General features: G+C 32.3%; 1 non-coding gene across 1 annotated transcript; it reads left to right on the top strand.

Moving 5' to 3' along the window:
* Positions 1-13,530: 13,530 nt before the first annotated feature.
* LOC131743594 (U6 spliceosomal RNA) lies at positions 13,531-13,634 on the top strand. Its single transcript, XR_009331864.1, has one exon. It is a non-coding gene; the product is annotated as a U6 spliceosomal RNA (small nuclear RNA).
* Positions 13,635-20,088: the final 6,454 nt, after the last annotated feature.

Below are 20,088 nucleotides of genomic sequence, written 5' to 3'. Positions count from 1 at the left end.
AAGCACTCCCTTAGCAAAGTTATTACAGACTGACCTGCTGCTTCATATAATTTCTGTGATAAGCTACTGAAAATTTAATTGGCTTTAGCTCTAAAATATTTCATCATAAAGTAAGTACAACAGATGAATAAACCTCTTTGATTCACCTATTTACAACTTAAGGAAGCTCATTAGCATATTTCCTTTGCAGATATTTGTATTAAATAGGAATGCTCAATTAAATATTTCAAGGATTTTTAAGAACCCATATTCCATACCATAAAATCATGTTTGTGGATGAAAAATTTGATTAAGTGAATTAAGTATTCACTTAATTTGATGCCAGAAATAACAAGTACTATTGTGGTCTCTTATTGAGATACAGTAGAAGACATACAGAAATGTATGTCTTTCTTGAATAATATTTTTTCTCTAGAATCTTAGAAATGCATCCTCCTTATAATCATTTAATTTGAGAATTAGCCACATGCCCTTATTTCAAATATTGTGACTTCATTTACTATTTTCCTTTACTGTGAGTTTCCTTGTTCATTTTAAGTGGTTCTTTTGCAGGTATCATGATTTGTAAGCAAATGAAACAAAGTTCTACTAAGAGCCCCAAACTTTCCTTGTAATTACAACCCAGATCTAATTCAATCAATAGTTATATTAAATAGAATTTTTACTTCTACCTTAAGTATAAGGATATTAAATATCCTATGTAATCATACCCAGAAGTCACTTTGAGATTCCAGAGATTTCTCTGGAATCTCTCCCTTAACCTAGATCCCAGAGTAGCTTCCTGCCCTTTTGTCCCTGTGATGTTTTCTCTCTCTTGGACGCGCAGGCCCAGCCGCCATGGCTCACGGGCCCAGCCGCTCCGCGGCATGTGGGATCTTCCCGGACTGGGGCACGAACCCGTGTTCCCTGCATCGGCAGGCGGACTCTCAACCACTGTGCCACCAGGGAAGCCCATGACTCATTTTTAAAGAAATTTCTGTCATATTTTTCCACAGTTTTTTTCACAACCTCAAAACATTTGGTTGGAATAAAATAATATTTACACATATATCTAACTTACACATTGAGGATAAATACTAGGACTATGTAATTTCTTGAAAATATGATTTTACCCAGTGTGTATGTTTCTCTTCCAGACCCACTGATGGACAGCTTTTAGTTCCTCGTGGCATACAGTGCAAGCCTCTTAGCCTATATGACAGGATCCCTCATGATATCCTTTCAAGCTACCTTCCCCATCTTTTCTGTAAATACTAGTACTTTTCATTTCACCAAGTCCCCTTCAGTCTATCTGCCCATGCCTGAAAGTTCTAGCTCTAATCCACTTTCCAATTATGTATATAATTCACAAAACTCTTAAAAAATTACTTACCTGTCAAGCCAAGTAAGATACTAAAATGTCTAAAAAGGGTTACACAATACATTTCTGATTATCTAGTGTACACCTGTATGTGTGCGTGTTTACTCATTTAATCTATTTTCTTATAGTCATCCAAGAAAGGGTATCATTAAACATATTTCCTAAATTCTGGAATCTCAAAATGACTTTGTATTGCTTGCATTAGATGAGCTGTAATGTGGAATTGCAAATTTGGGGCCTAAAACCACACTCCTAAAAAATCTATTGATACCAATGATACCAATATATACATTTTAGTTTCTATACTCCTGGTATTGTTTTAAAAGACATTCTTTTCTGTTTAATTTCATGCAGAACAATAGTATTTATTATATATTATATATAATATATATTTATCTATATATACTCTTTATTTGTATTCTCATTTTTGCTTTTTTATTTCTTTCACATTTTCTTTTGCTATTTTCTTCATCATTTATTTTTCCTGTAACAAGTGTATTGTGAAAACTGTCAAATTTTTCTCCACAACTTTTTTATATTTTATTCATCGTAAGGTTGGCTGCTTGTACCTTTAATGTGGAAGGTTCTCCCACTTTCTCCCTTTTTATTAAAATACATATTTTGATATACCAAAGTAAAAAGGAAATAATATAATGAGTGTTTCCATAACCAAAACTCACTAGGGTGACTTGATACACAAGTTTTATTTTCTTGTGTATCATTCCATAATCACACTCCCTCCTTCTCTCCCACCCAGAAGAAAGCATCATTTTGAAATAAGATCTCATAACACCTATAGTTTATCATTTTATTATGTGTGTTTATATTGAAAAGTTATTAATTTCAAAAGTTTTAGAAGTTATCTCTATGGTATTGTATAACTCACCTTTACAATGCATAATTTTCTAATCATTATCTTTGTAATATTTATCCAAGTATATACAGCTTCTGTTAATTTTCACTTCTGTATAGCATTATTTTATTCAAATATATAGATATTTATAAATCCATTATCCAGATGGTAAATATTGGGGTTATTTTCAGCATTTTCAAGGACAAAAATTATTTTTGTATGTGTTGCTCGTGCATATATATAAGTATCTCTTAAGTATATAAGTAAAAACCAAATTACTGTGTTAAAGGATGTGAACCTCTTCACTTTACTGGGTATTTCTAACTTTGTCTTAAAGTGGAAATAGAAATTGATGTACCAGCCGTGTATCAAAGTTTTAATTGTTCTATCTACTCATCAATTCTTACTCTTTTTTGACACATTTTTAAATCTGGGAAGTAATGAGTAGTTTTATTAAATTGAGATTTGAATATGTGTTTGATTATTAGCAATTTGGAACATCTTTTCATACACTTATTCAGTTTTCCTCTAAATGATTTATATGAACTCTATATTCTACAGGTAATTACTTTTTTAGGTTTTCAGTATTTCACATATTTTCTACAACTCTATCATTTGTGGAACATGACAAATCTGTGTGCTGTATTCTTAATTGAGTAAATAAACATACATATAAAAATACATATATGCATATATGCATATACATATTTACCCACACATATATACGCCATGTCAATGTATATAAATGTACAATTCTATACACACATTATATGATATACATATTTATATACCTATTTACCTATGAAATTAATATTTTCCTGTTTTAACACACAGACATCCAATATACACACATGCACACATACACCAGAAAGAAATATCTCTGAGAAAAGATGACAATGTAAAGGTGATTATGATACTGATGACAATATATTTACAAATGAGGAAATTATAAATATATTTGATGCTTAATGATTTTGTTTCTTCAATAATCAATTTAGTTATTATGTAAAAGTATATTGTACACCGAGAAAAATTAAGAGGCTATATATTGTCACAGAATTAAAAAATGTTTATGGCTAAAACTCAAATCTTCCTTTCAAATAATCAACAGGATGTATCTAGTATTCTTTCCTTTAATTCTGAAAATCATAGGCCTGATTACCCTCATATAGTCAATTTGTTTGGCATAAAACTACCTTAAAATGACCTCTTCATATCCCAGAGGTGAAGATACATTTTAGTTTTAAAACTTCCATTTCTCAAGCAATTGAAATGATTTATATATAGTCTCATAGATCTCTCCTACATTAAATTTAAAAAAATAAGAATAACAGTATCACATATTTGGTGAAAGTATAGATAACAACTTTTCAAACTTTACTAGAATCATTATGAAGTACAAGATGTCAAAATCTGAGGACCTGAAAAACTAGTTTACAAATTCAAATTAAGAAATAAAAGCATGCTCATATAAACTTTGTTTTTTTTCTAGTGGCATACACACCAAAGAATTGTATTAAAAGTTTCTTCTTCATAATAGCAATTCTGGAGTTGGTGCATAACCCTTTTTCCAAATCTTTCTATTAATCTTTAAAAAATGCTAGAATGGCATGTTGCTAATACTAAAACCTTGTTCTCCAAGAATGTATTAATGCAGCATGAGATTTCCTTCCCAGAGGGGAAGGGCAACATTTACATTACAGAAACAACAAAAAAAGTCACTTTAATATATTAGAAATTCTAGGCACTATTGTGTAATTGTATATATATTTTACTTTAATTCATTTGTTCAGTTTTTTTTCAGTGAATGTTAATGAAGCAAAAATTTTATTATATACCTTTAATAATACAAGTCATGTATAACTTTCTATTTCTCATAAGACAGAACTTTTCTTCTTAAATAGTTTTTTCCCACTGTTACCCAATCCCCAATCTTATACTACCAGACACAATATTTTATTAATTATTGGTATGAAAATCCAGCTTAGTATCTTAATGAATATGGAGAGGGTGAGGTTTGTTAGTTTTTCTTTCATACTCAAACCATATGAGGGTGAGCATATTCTCCTGCAATCTTTATTGAAACTTTTTCCTCTTGTCTAGCAAAATAATATTTATGCAAATGAATGTAACACAGTAACATCAAAAACTGCTGTTCAGTACAAACTTTGGCACAATATATTACAAATTGTATCTAAGTTTCTTTGATATTTATTGTAATTGCTTCAAGCTCACACACACACACACACACACACACACACAATAAGTTCAGATGCCACACTTAAGGTATGTGACTATTATAAAGCTGCATCTTACTGACCCCAGCTGGTTTTCACTTCTGAGTGAACTATATAGAAATTAACAAAAAAGGACCTATAACATCCATACAATGGGCTATTCACCTCTATATCCTTTTAAGATCGCTTGATTATACATTCATGCATAAATATAGACTGATACGTCATTTAATTATTTAGGCTGAGATTTATCTTTGCTTATTATTTAGGGTAAAATGTTGCTAAAATTAAATTCACTATGAAATACAGTACTGCATTAAGTTTAAATACCAGATATATTTTTTTCTGAAATCCTTATGTTGGCATCTTTCTCAGCTTTATATCTTAAATGACCTAAACATTTGTATTAACCTTGAACATTAAGACTTTTAAAATGTTTCATATACTTTTAAAAAAAGTGCATTGAGGCTAAATCATGATCCTAGTCAGTGACAAGAGATCTGCTTGAAGTGTAGAATTTACCCATGGAAAGTATGTCAATAAGCAGTACTGAGTTCCACAAAGCAGGTACAAAACAGCAAATAGAACAATCACTCATAATGACACATTTCAAAACCAAAGAAATGAGAGATCTCTGTCAATTGATTTCAGCTAACACTGTAGAAAACAGACTTGAAAACTCCTTCTGGTAACTTTGTCCCCACGCATGGCATTTTAATACAATACTAGAACTTTATAGGTAATGCAAAATTTGAGGATCACCTGGCGTAGCCAAGTCAAAGATGGTATAACAAGTAGAAATCAAGCTGTCCTATTAATTATGTTAGATTAATGTTACAATCAAAGAAGCCTGTAATTGACAACATGCAAAAAAAGTTACTTGGAAAATGTTTCAATTCTAAAAGAAATACAATCTCTCAAAGAAGATGCCATCATATTTTAAATGAATAGGCAATGTCAATCAGTGTTCCATATTTTAATAATAGCTCAGACTTAAAATATTTATTAAACAAAGTCTGGATACTATAAATTATACAATACATTATACAATAGATTATCTAAGACCACAAACACGAAATGTCAGGTATTGTCTAAGGGGCTGGGATTGGGAAAAATGTAAAAGAATGCAAGGTGTCAGTTTTGGACATATTATAAGTTAGTGGTGGGGTATTTAAGGGAATTCCAGTGACAGTGCAGGAAGTAATAATGGGCAAAATATGCATTTTTATTTAGAGTTAATTATAAATGCCTATGTAATTTAGAGGTTTGTGCTTTTATTATAAAATTAGGATAAATAACAGTGTGAGAGTATATTGAATATTGGAGAGGAGCTTTCCATTTATGTTTCTAGGAAAGAACATGATTTTTTTTTTTTTTTTTCTTTTTGTGGTACGTGGGCCTCTCACTGTTGTGACCTCCCCCGTTGTGGAGCACAGGCTCTGGTCGCGCAGGCTCCGCAGCCATGGCTCATGGGCCCAGCCACTCCGCGGCATGTGGAATCTTCCCGGACCGAGGCACGAACCAGTGTCCCCTGCATTGGCAGGCGGACTCTCTACCACTGCGCCACCAGGGAAGCCCAGAACATGAATATTTAATAAATGCAAAACTGTGTCTCATTCTTGGCTTTGGAAAATAAAATTTCCAACTTTTACTTCTCCATTCTCCATAGACTTTCCTATTTTCTATAAAATGTCTGTTCAACTACTGAATAAGGAGTATCTGACAACTTAAATATGATTCATCTGAGGACTAAAAACATGAAAATACACAAGGCTGTCTCCACCTTTTTGTTTTGTTTTTATCTTATTTACTTTTTCAGAACAATCTGAGCTCTAGTAATCCACTTCAGAACGCATCCTAAATAAGGTGAATGGTAATTCTACGCTCAGTGATGTTCTAGCAGGTAGATCCTCCAGAGAACGCAGTTGTTAAGTTGTTAATTTATTTAGGTGGTAAAGTCAGGAAGAAATGTTTGTTTTATTGAAAGATAAAAATAATTATTTTTTAAATTTCAAGACTATTTTATAGAGCAGTTTTAAATTTACAGTAAAATTGAGAGGAAGGTAAGAGAGTTCCCATACACCCACTGCCCCCACACCTGCATAGTCTTCCCCATTATCAGCATCCCTCATCAGAATGGTACATTTTTTATGAAGGATGAACCTACCTTGACACATCATAAGCATCCCAAATCCATAGTTTAAACTAGGATTCCCTCTTGGCATTGTACCTTCTATAGGTTTGGACAAGTCTTTAATAAAATATCACACAAAATATTTTCACTGCCCTAAAATATCCTCTGTACTCTATTCATCTATCTGTCCCCATCTCCCCACAGGCATTGTTTTTTAAAAAATTCCCTCTGTAGTTATGCTTTTTCCAGAATGTCATATAGTTGGAATCATAAAATATCGAGCCTTTCCAGTTTGGTTTCTTTCACTTAGTAATAATAATTTAATTTTCCTCCATGTCTTTTCCTGGCTTCATAGCTCATTTCTTTTGAGTGCTGAATAATGTTCCATTGTCTGGATGTACCAGTTTATGTATCCATTACTGAAGGAAATCTTGGTTTCTCCCAAGTTTTGGAAACCATGAATAAATGGCTATGAACATCCATGTGCAGATTTTTATGTGAACATAAGTTTCTAACTCTTTGGGTAAATACCAAGGAATGTGATTGTTGGGTTCCAAAGTGGGTATACCATTTTGCATTCCCACCAGCAATAAATGAGAGTCCCTGTTGCTCCATCTCCTCACTAGCATTTGGTGTTGTCCATGTTTTGGATTTTGGCCATTCTAATAGTTGTATATTGGAATCGTATTATTGTTTTAATTTTCACTTCCCTAATGACATATGATGTGGAGGATCTTTTTATATGCTTATTCGTCATTTCTATATTTTCTTATGTTTCTTCTTTAAGTAATTACTTAAGATAATTATTAGAGTACTTATATTTACAGATAAATTAGTATTTCAAATAGTTACTCATTAAGGCTGAAATTTTATTTTACCTGAGGAGATGGAAAAAAACATGAATTTTGCCTTAGGTACATATGACACATTTTTCTGCTAATTGCAGAAAATGATAAAACTGAGTCAAGTAGTTTATAGGAAATATTAAACAATCCACAGACTCATCAATCACAAAATAGCAAATATAATGTAATATTCTTAATTTCTACAAAATCGAAACTACCTCACATTAAACATTAGCATTTTAAGACTAGAACACTGTCATAATTTAAATGACATTTTTTTCGATTTTTTTTCTAAGAATAAATTTTGTCAGATTTCTTATGAATAATGAAATAATCTAATCCAGGGTTGAAAGCAAAAGGCAAAAGGAATTTAAATGGCAAAAAAAAAAAATCTAACTTAGGAGATATAAGTACTAGTTTCTTTTCCTGTCTACTAGGATTTCAATGGCTGAACCATCATTTTGATTTTGTAAGATTGTTATGAGAGTTGGTGATATGTTAAAATATCTACCACAGGACATGATTGGTACTCAATCAATGTTAACTGTATCTGAATTCTATGCTTGTCTTTCCATAGACTTTCAAGAAAGTTATTGATCCATATACATGAATAGTCAATAATTTTGAAAAATAAAACAAAATAAAAGTGAGTCTGAACTTTGAAGGCTTCTAGTGACATAGCTTTTTTATATTTTTATTTTATTTTTTTACCTAATAAATGAGATCCTTAAAAGATTGTGAGAAGGGAAATTATAATATGACAGCTTTAATATGTCATATTTTAACATGTTTAATCTGACTTGATTGGCAAGTGATTGTCTGTACATGTGTGTGCATTCATGTGAGTGTAAGAACAAAGAACAATTAATAAAGAGGTCCTTAAAATTCAACTAGTCTGGATAGAAGGCAAACATCTTGCTTCCCTTCAGATTTTTTGGGGGAGGGCATATGATCCTGACCGCTTTTCTGTATTGAATTTTATGATTTCTATGTGATAATAAGTCTCAGTATGCTCAACTGGGTAATTCTCTTTTTTTCCTGACAGTTCACACAAATAGCAATAAACTTATCTGATGCCTGCTGCTTTCTTTATGTCATTTGGAAATGAGTTACTGTTATATTTTCAACATAAATTGAATTCTATCATTTTAAACATGGAGTTAAGTGGTTTGGTACTTTAGCTTTTTTCTGTTATGTTACAGAATATTATTTAGTCCAAAGTGATACACTGTGGGAAGAGTGCCATCTAAATCCTGTTGCTATTGTGGAATCTGGGATTTGTTTCCATGGACACTGAGCCAAGCTAACAGTCAGGGTTTCATTCCCTAACATTGACTGAGACTGAGAACCTAAGTAGTCTTTATTTAAGATGAAGTGACTATAAATTAAGCAAACATTGTGTATATTACATAAAGAACTAGCTTATCAAATTTTCTCTACAGAAACATTTTGAAAAGAGACTATTAGAACTTCCAGAATTTTCTTAAAGTAGGAAAGACCATTACTTTCTCCAATCCTAGTATCTATAGGTTAATAATTTTGATGCTTATACTAACACACACATATGATAATGAATCAAATGTAATGAATGATGGCATATTTATTAATCGAGAGTAAAACTAGAAGCTAATATAACAAGCATCTCTATTGACTTTGAAACAAAAATTCTCCAACCGTATTTCGGTCTATAGTAAAAAATAAAAGAACAAAATGCTAGTATAAAGTAAAAATATTTACTCAACCAGTTAACTCAAATTATATAAAAGAGCTACATTAAGAAGACTCTTTTTTTATTAATTCTATTTCAGTAGAAATATTGCTTTCCAATGTGGGTGGCTGTGAGGTTCCTAGGTTCAGAGTCTTGTATTCTGGGAAGAAAGGCATCTTTACTAAATTGTGAATCTGCCTTGCTTACTCTTTCACTCAGCCATCAACCTATTTCATTCATTCTGGAGAGCTGCATGTAGGCTGGGTTTTATATGGCATAAAGTTTTATCTCATCAATGGTTGACTGACCTTCATTTATTATTTTCCTCAGAATTGCAGTAAAATAAATCTTAATCTAATAGTGATATAACGTAATCATTATTCAATTCCTAATTAAATTCATGTAAGTTACTCTAGAAATCATGCTTAATTTCAAATAAATTAGAATAATAATGTTTATCAAGAGCCTCATGTGATATTCAGCATATGATAAATTTTCAACAATTTTAAATTATATGAAACAGGACAATCTTAAGTAACTCTAAAAATAATTTTATTTGAGGTTTATAACACCAAAAAATACATATTTTACACATACTTGTGGTTGCAGCAACTATCCCTATGTTCCCCAGTATACCGATTTGACTGTTTCTGATTTGCACTTGGTTTGTCTGAACTATTAATGCAAGGCAAGGATTCTAAATCATTTTGGATGTCTTTGCAAATATTGGTTAAACTTATTTTATTAGGCACCTCCACCAATCTTTTGTTCTACGTATTCCAGGTAATGTTACCTGTTTCTTGCCAATAAAACAAAGTGCTGCATTGGTGGCACACAAACATTGTCTGAGAAAACACTGAAACTTTTAATACAAAGAAAAAAAGGAAAGACAGAAGAAGGAAAAAAGTCTTTTGAAGTCTGCTTACTTTTAAATAGGAAAAACAATAATTATTGATGTGTATGTCAGAGTTTCAGTTAAGACTTGAATTAAATGTGACAATATAAAATGAAAATCTGGGCGCTTCCCTGGTGGCGCAGGTTGACAGTCCGCCTGCCAATGCAGGGGATACGGGTTCGTGCCCCGGTCGGGGAAGATCCCACATGCCGCAGAGCGGCTAGGCCCGTGATCCATGGCTGCTGGGCCTGCGCATCCGGAGCCTGTGCTCCGCAACAGGAGAGGCCACAACAGTGAGATGCCCACGTACCGAAAAATAAAAAAAAAAAAAGAAAAAGAAAATCTGTTGTCTTTCTATATTCAGCTTTAGTAGCTGAAGAACATATTGGAAAATTGTGTTTTGTAGAAGTGGAGGACACATTTAGAGACAAATTTTCAGCTAAAGCACCAGAAATCATCTGTTGCTTTGTTTAAAGCTATATTGCAAAGTCCAGCAGCCTCGAGAATGAGCTCATTTTTTAAATGGAGTAAAAATAATTACTAATATTTACCAAAAAATAAGTATTTTAGATTAATCTATGGATTGATGTTGGCATTAATTACATTATTAAACACTTTAAAGATGCAAGCCGTGCAAATTTGTTACCAAATTTCCCATTCACTTTCCATATTAATCATGTAAAATTTCTTGTGGTCATCTTGTAATGAAGTTGCTTGACTTCCTCCCAAAATATAAAGCCACTAATTTATTTTCTGTGTTTTCCTTCTCTTCTGACAATTATGGTAAAATGGCACATAAAGTTACTCGCATTTTGGTGACAAAAACTTCAATTGTTACATGCATGGTTTTATTAACTTCTTTCTTCAAATAATAATTTTAATAATTATGAAATAGCCTCAGAAAAAAAAAATCTAGCTGTTTTTTGTGTTGACAAATTATTTACCTTTTTAAAAATCAGATGTAAGAAAATGTCAAAACATAACTACCTCTGTATAGTCACAATAATTATCTATCGTATGGGTTCTTTTTGTCCACAAAGACTGAATATTTTCCATTCACACCCTCCTTGATTCTAATTGGTTATTAACCCTATTCTTCTCCTTATCTCACAAACTGGTGAGGGAATAAAAATGCAAAAGAAAGAAATGATTATCTTGACTCTAGTCCCTTGTAAGCAAAAATAAATTTAAAAAACATTTAATGAGATATTCATAAAATGGTAGAATTCTTCTCTTTCTCTGATAGAAATGAAGGACATAAATATGACTTAATATACAGAAATACCTGGTGTGTAGAGCCAAAGTAGTATTTCCATCTTGTTGACTCTTTCTTTCAAAGTACAGAAACATCTAATCAACGGCTTTCTGCGATAATGAAAATTAATACACTATAGTCAAAGATATATTTAAACATATATTTGAAAAAACCTCTGTGGGATAAACGGCATTTTTTTTTCATTTTAAATAAGAGAAAAAATGATGCTCAAAGTTTAAATTTTATTCAGAAACTCACTCATATTTAAACTTCAAAGCCCATTCAATTTCCAGTATACTGTGAAGTAGGGTGATGCCCCTGATATGGGGGTTTAGTCAGAAAGTACAGTTCCACAATTCAAATTTCACCAGTAGAACAAGTTAAGATCCTTGCAAGTGTCTTGGTGACTATATAGCTAAAATGGAATGGAGAGAAGTTAAATGTTGCTCAGGATTCTAGGGGGTTGGATGTGTTACACCTGGTCACTTGAAAATAGCTTGATAGATATAAGATTGGCTTTAAGGAAAAATGGTTTTCTGGCGGATGAGTATGGACAGAGGATAAGATTGAAAAGCAGGTCCCTGATAAGAAAAATAAATGAATCTATTCATTCACAGCCTCTCTTGGAGGCCAACCCAGGGCAATTTGTCTATATGAGCTCTCCCCGCTGAGAACAGATGTAACAGTGGGGTTGGTCAGGGGCCATCCATAGTACACTCTTCAAGCAAAGACAAAAGATCATTCCTTTAGCCTGAAACAGGGTAAAATATTCCCACCTGAAGTCATAAGCTCAGCCTAGGAGGTGTGGGTTCTTTATCTCTTGATAAGAAAGTGTTGCAAGCACAAGGTCCAGTCTTAAGTGGCCCATTGGGGGCCAAAAGACTACATGCACAAGGAAACTGCCTTTACCAAAAGAAAGTCTGATTTAACTCCACTGCTTTTCTTTTTCAAATAACTTTGTTTTTACAACATTCAATGAACTTTTAAGATCTCTTTATTCCTTTTTTTAAAAAAATGTTATTGGAGTATAGTTGATTTACAATGTTCTTTTAGTTTCTTCTGTACAGCAAAGTGAATCAGTTATATATATACATATATCCACTCTTTTTAAGATTCTTTTCCCATAGGATTTCTTTTTTCTTAATATTTAAAATTTCAAGAGATCTTTCTGGGTTGGGTTTTTTTTTTTTACATTTTAATCATTCAGCATAACCTTTAAATATAAATATGTGGTTTTCATCTCTAAACCTTTTTTCTATTATTTCTTTAACATTTTTTCCTCCCAATATTTTCTGTTCTCTTTTCTAGAGCCTCCTATTAGGTTTTTGGACCTATGAATCACATTACTTATATTTTACTTTTTTATCTTTCTGTGTAGCTTTTAAGCAAATTTCCTTAAATATAGTTCTAGCATTTAAAAAAATTTTAACTATATATATTTAATATATAGAGAGGTTTATTATATGTATATATATATGTGCATATGTCAGTATTTTTTTATACTCACACACACACACACGTGTGTATATAAATTTTTAAATAGCAAAAGCAGCTTAGATAGCCATCACTTGAAAGTGGATAAATTATATCACATATATTCCACATACATATATCAACATATATCAACTTTAAGAAACTAATGCTGAGTGAAAAATGAAGCAAAATGAGACATAAAAATATTCAAACAGTACTTTATCTAGGAACATACAAATTATATATACTTATATATAAAAATAAATTATATATATATTTATAATATATATGTATATTACAATTATGGTTTCCTATTATAATGAAAGAGAATGGAAGAAACTGAATGGTTTGTGTAGAAAAAAGTAAAAAAATCATTAAATTTTAAAAAGTCTTTTCATAGGCCAATGATGAAGAAATCTCTTTCTCTCTCTCTCTCTCTCTCTCTCTCTCTCTCTCTCTCTCTCTGTGTGTGTGGTCAAATAACAAAATGCACCTAACTAATGCATATTAATTTGTATTCAGTAAATTTGTCACTGTTGTTACAGATCAAGGGCTCACGCTTTCTGACTGGAATAGAAGCCAGTATTACGGTACTGACTTTCTGAGGAAAGAAACAGCTTTGTGAGGTTGACCATCAAGGAGACAGGAGGTAGACTCAAATACAAAATACAAATTCTTCCTAGTATTAATTCAAAGGAATGCCATCATTCCATTTGGTGGATTTCCTGAAGCTCTAAATGGGAATTACTTTCATAGGAAAACACTCCAATGTTTGCTTCGGCAGCCCACATACAAAAAATGCAATGATGCAGAGAAGCTTAGCATGGTCCTGTGCAAGAATAACATGTACATTTGTGAAGTGTTCTCTATTTTTTTCTATTTTTTATTGTTCATATGCTCTAGAGTTTTTGTTAAAGTAATAAAAAATTTTGGAAATAGATAGTAGTGATGTTTACACAATGTAGTGAATGTAATTAAGGTAAACAAAATTTATGTTTAAAAATTGTGAAAATAGCAAAGTATATATATATATATATATATATATATATATATGCAAAATAAGGGTACAAAAAATACAGTTAATTTATAGAAGTTCCATTATATTGCATCATTGTTCTCCATTCTCCTTACTCTTATAAGGTAAAATTGAAAATTAATTAGAAGGACAAGAATATAACCTGGTATCATTATTTGTTTTTTTTCCCATTATAAAGCTCAATAACAAATAGAGCAGTGATCTACATATGGAATATATTGAAAAATTAATAGATCATCTGTAATAAAAGCCATGGTAAGACATTTTTTTAATCTCACAGAGTCATTCCTAAAAATATATTTCTTGTTTATATAGAAATTGTTTTGCCTTTTAATCTGCTGGTATGTTCAAAATTTATTTCTGAATCTCTTGCCATTTTGCTAGAACTGTGGTCTCACCAACTTCATTTTTCTTATTTATTTTGCTTAAGAGCCAAAATCTTTTAATTCTGTATTTACAAAAATGATGTTTGACATATTATACCATCTTTTAATTTTTGTTTGTCTTACAAATAATAACATAATTCTAGAACAGTTCTAAAGCCAAATACATGTTTATTAAACACACAGGATTGTCTTTTCTTTTGAACTGCCTTACAGAACATCACCAACTATTAGAAGATACCAGATTTTGTATGATAATCACTGTTCTCTTACTAAACATGCAAATCTAAATAAGATTTATTTTGTGCTTGCTCAGTTACCTAGACTAATATCAATTCTGTGATAATATCATATCAGAATGTAGTAATGACAGCAACACAACATATGTAGTAAGAAGAACTAGGTTTTTGGTTCTTTATTTAGATCTTTCTAACTTAACTTTTTAAATACATTGTAGGTTTGCTGATAATAACATGTGCCTGACTTAACTACTTCAGTTAGTTTAAGAAATAACTAAAATATCTTTGAAATGATTCTGTACACTAGGGGAAATAATTATTATAAATATTTGTGGAGTTTGGTAGCACAGTAAATGTAGAGTATTTTGGGGAATTAAACAATTCACTGAAAATACATGAACAAATTCATTGAAATAAAATTGAATTTATCACAAGAAACTGCAGGGTAGTTCTTTTTCCCTATACTACCTAAGTTTCATTTGCCTCTTGTCATTTTCATTTCTAGTCTTATCCCTAAAGAAAAACAGAGATTTCAATTCATCTACTGATAACAAGGGCTGATTGTATCCAGTGAAATTCATCACTGCTTTGATTTTTACATAGTTCCCTCCCTCTGTTTGAGCTGTTGTCTTCTTGTCACGTCCATTTTTTTCTCTCTAGTCAAGATCTCTCCGATCTGTACTTTGATATTCATTTCCTTGCTGCCTCTTGCACACTACATAATGACATGAATGTCTATCATGTTGGAGAAAGAAGATACTGTTTTTGGTACTTTAAAATAAGTGAATTTAGGGTTTTGTTGTTGCATATACAAAAATAATGTACTGTGAAGTGTAAAATTAGTTTTAAATGATACTGAAATATGTAAAGTTAATAAATAACTAACAAAGGGAAAAAAATCAGAGGCAAGAAAAGAAAAAAAAAGTACCAGAGTTAAGAGATTTAAATCTGTGTTTTTTCTTGGTGCTGTTTCCCTCAATGGTTATGGAAAACATTGCAATAGATCTCATTTGTACTATTTATACATTGTGCACTTGCTTCAAATTGTTTATGTCTATAAAAAGTTAATATGTATATACCCTTTTATCTGTGTGAGGTATGAATCAATAATTTATCTTAATATGGGTTTTAAGAAATCTAAGATATTTGCATACCTTATTACCCTTATGGAAAACATTGCAATAGATCTCATTTGTACTATTTATACATTGTGCACTTGCTTCAAATTGTTTATGTCTATAAAAAGTTAATATGTATATACCCTTTTATCTGTGTGAGGTATGAATCAATAATTTATCTTAATATGGGTTTTAAGAAATCTAAGATATTTGCATACCTTATTACCCTTATTGAGCAAGGTAAGTTAAGAGTTGTGTTATAGTTCAAGTTGACACACCCTCATATGATGTAATTTTTCTTGAGCTTGATTATCTAACGCAGTTATAAACACAGTGTATTGAACACTTACTTTGTTCTGAGCACAAAATATTGTATTTGAATTTCTTGAAGAGTTTCAAAGATATTCCCAAGACCAAGGGGATCTTAACAATTTCACACAACCCCATCTACACTTGGAATTACAAAGTATTCTAATTTGACAGTGATTGAGGTATAAAATGATATCCCAAATTTCCTTTAATCAGCATTTTTAAATGCCAAAGATTTTGAGCACTTCTTCATATGCTTATTCTCTCTTTGGGTTTCTTATTCTGTAAAGTGCCTATATGCACTCCTTATACACTTTCTATTACAGTTTCAGTAACTTTGCTGTTAATTTCAAGAATTTTTTTGTGTATTCTAGATTTTTTTTTCTATTAGGCATATTCAATTATGTCCTCTAACTTTTAAATTCATTCAAATTTTATGCAATCCTCACTTCAGAAATTTTTATTTTTGACAAACCTGAAAATTGCTCAAAAATATATAGAGAAGTATAAGAATGCACAAAGACCCCAGTAAAATTTTTTTAAAAAGATAAAGACTTACTATAGTATACTATAACATCTCATATATTTTAAAATTTAGCATGTATAAAAGCACACTGATAAACCAGTTGAAAGAACAGAGATCTGAAAACAGACCATTTATAGATGGTCTTCTCAAATACAATAAAGTATCATCATAAATCATTGAAAAATGATGGAGAATTTCAGTAGATTGCATCAGGAAACATAGCTCTCCGTATAGAGAAAAAGAAATTTAATCAAACGTGACACACAAGGATGGAACTAAGATGGATTGAATATTTAATTTTGAAGATTAAACTGTAAAGTTAATAAAGGAAATTTTTAAAAAAATCTTTATTGTATCCTAGAGGCAGAAAAGAAACTTCTTGCATAAAACCTTTACAGAACAAATGACAAGACAAAAAATGATACATTTAGTTACATCAAAACTAAAGATTTCTTTATATAAAAGACATTAGTGTCATTTTCAAATTTATTCACTACCAATAAAGAATGAAAAATATATTTCAAAAAAGTGATACCAATAACAATGAAAATATATAGTGTCTATAAATAAATATGTGCAAGAAGTTTATATAAGGATGGACTCAACATTTTAAGGACCTTTTTTCTTTCCAATGTCACCTCTAGATTCATTTCAATGAAATTCACAATTTTGTGAGGCATAGTCAACGAACCTTTCCCAATGAACTTACTTCCAAGAATATGTAAATTATTAAGATTTTAATGAAGCTAGAGTTTTTAAGATAGCATATATATTAGGACACGGAGAGTAAAATTGACTAATTCTATAGAGAGGAGGTACTGGAAATTATCCCCTACACATACAGAAACTTGATTAAAGAAAGAACTGGAGTGACCAGAACTGGAATGGGGAAAATTATTATAATTTCAAAAATATATGCTATTTTTATAGTATATTAACATGCAATGATAGTGCCATTCCCAGTTCTAAACAATAAGTAAAAACAGTGGAAAAAGATAAAAATCACTGCCTCATTGAGTGAGGATACATTCTAGTTGGCCAAGTGATAATTTAGCTAAATAAGTGTAACAGTTATCTGCATAATTATGCCAAAAGAAAGTAACTTAAAACATTTACTATAGGGGCTTCCCTGGTGGCGCAGTGGTTGAGAGTCCGCCTGCCGATGCAGGTGACACGGGTTCGCACCCCGGTCCGGGAGGATCCCACATGCCGCGGAGCGGCTGGGCCCGTGAGCCATGGCTGCTGATCCTGCGCGTCCGGAGGCTGTGCTCCACAACGGGAGAGGCCACAGCAGTGAGAGGCCCGCGTACCACAAAAAACAAACAAACAAAAAAAAAACATTTACTAGAACATAATTTCTGTGGGTCACAAATTCAGGCGCAGCTATTCAGGGTGCTTCTGACTCAGGATCTCTCATAAAGTTGTTATCAACATCTCATTCCTAGCCGCAGTCAGAATATCCACTAGTAAGCTCCCTCACATGACTATTGGCTGTTGGTTGGAAACATTATTCCTTGCCATATGAGCCTGATCATTGGGTGACTCACAAAAGAGCAGTTGCTTCCCTCAAAGATGTGGAAGCCAACATTTTGGGGGAAACAACCTAAGAAGCAGCTTCCCATTTATTATGTTATATTTTCTTTGTTAGAAATGAGTCAATAAGTCCCGCCCACATTTAAAGGAGAGGCGATTACACGGGGACAGGAGTACAAGGAGGTGAGGCTCTTTGGGGGCCATTTTAGAGGCTACTTTTTGTAATAGGTAAATGAATAGTGATAAGGACTAAGAAGAAAAGTTATGCAGAGAAGAAGATAAGTTTCCAGGGAAAGTTGAAATTTTAGAAGGCTGAGAAGACAGCACTGACAATGAAATTTGACACAAGTAAATGGTGATGACACATGTGAATATGTGAGGCAAGATCATTCAAGACTGAGAAAATAGCAAATAAAGAAATCTTGATAGGTAACAAATCAGTAACGAGAAATTTAAAATTAGCACATACTGAGAAAGTTATAATTGGCTCTCTCACTCATTAGGCTAGGATAACAGACAAGGCCAGCTCAAAGTTAAAATGAAACAATATGTCTCTGAGGATATGCTACAGCTGTAAAGTGTCATAACAATCACCTCCTTCAGTGACTACTGATTTCTTAATCACTGAGAAACTCTGTCCCCTGAAAATCATACCATCAGAAACGTTGTGGTTTGAAACAATATAACTAAGAATGAAACATGTCACTCTTGCTTGGATATCTATGTCATTTGGTATAGAGTCCATCCTCAATTTTCAATCCAGGTCCAGAGATGCAGATAATAGTTTTCTGGACACAACATTCCACATTTAAATTAACTTTGTCATTTCCATGGAAACAGGATCCTGGGTCCACTTTCCAATATAGACCTCATGTTGACCCTGTTACTCAAAGCCCAGCTCTGTTTTTAGCCTATCAAACACTGCTTCAGTTAGATCTCACCTACATGCCACCTGTCCCAAATCCTATAAAAACTGTCTTTTCTCCTTTGTGGAAACATGCTTTGGTCTCCCCAGTGTACAGTCTTTCTCACTAAGATAGGTCCATAAACTTGACTTTGGGGGACTACAAGCTTGTTCTCATTGGTCTTAGATTGATTGGGCTGGAAAAGTAAGGCTTGTTGAGAGAACAAAGAAGATGCAGTTAGCAGAGGAGGACAGAGAACTACATTTTTCCTCCCTCAGGGTAACAAAGAGTCTACTCAAATGGAGGATACTATTATATTGCCGGCATTGCATGGCTAATATCATTAATCTCACTGGAGATAATTGAACAAACTAATTAAATAACATGGTTGGAGATATTTTGGATGGATAATAATAAATTTTCAGTCTTGGATACATGGTGGGATTGAAGTTAATTTAATGTTCTATTTGCTTTCAGGAGGAAGGTTCTACACTGCTCACTTTGGAAACCAGGATAATACCTATGAAGCAGATGTTTGTGTTTTGAAAGTAGCTGATGGAAGTAAGAGTAGAATAGCCAAGATGGACTTCTGTTTTTTTTTTCTCCCAAAGGGGATCACTAAACCCTGGATGGCCAAAATTTGTGACTAGCAGGTCAAAGTATTTAATACTGAGTATAGATGTGGGCACGGATACTTACTCTGAGTAGTATTTCTGGTAGCTTGTCTTTGCTTTGATTTTCTGAGTGGGTGCAGCAATCTAGTACTAGCTGTGAGCACATGGCTGTCCCACCCAATCCCTACTGGGGCCAAGCAACAGTTTTGGGTAAGGGTGTCTGTAAAGAAAATTAAAACTTGCCCTCAGGAGCTCTGTTTTAAAGTTTAAACTTTTTGGAGGGTGAGTTGGGGCAGAGCATGTTACCAAGTCCATTTGGATGCATAGCTTACCCATATAACCAATCTAAAATTTAACAATAATACAATGTCTCATAATAATTATTATTCCATTTATTTAGCTCCTGTGTCTACCTCTAAGCGGATTTTGAATTTGTGTGGGATGCATATTATGGATGGACACTATAAAGCTTCAACAGTCTGCACTAGTTACCATCCTATTTTTCGGTTCTCCATCTTATCTAAACATCTGGACAATATTATCTACATTTGCTATCTACACTTTCTCATTTCTCTAGCAAGTTATTCTAATCTGATTTTCATTACCAAAACTCTACTGAAGCCCTTTTAAAGTTTACAGTGATCTCCATGTTGCTAAATGCTCTT

The sequence above is a fragment of the Kogia breviceps genome, chromosome 16, assembly GCF_026419965.1.
Source record: "Kogia breviceps isolate mKogBre1 chromosome 16, mKogBre1 haplotype 1, whole genome shotgun sequence".
NCBI lineage: Eukaryota > Metazoa > Chordata > Mammalia > Artiodactyla > Physeteridae > Kogia > Kogia breviceps.
This window is presented reverse-complemented; position numbering and strand designations above follow the sequence as displayed.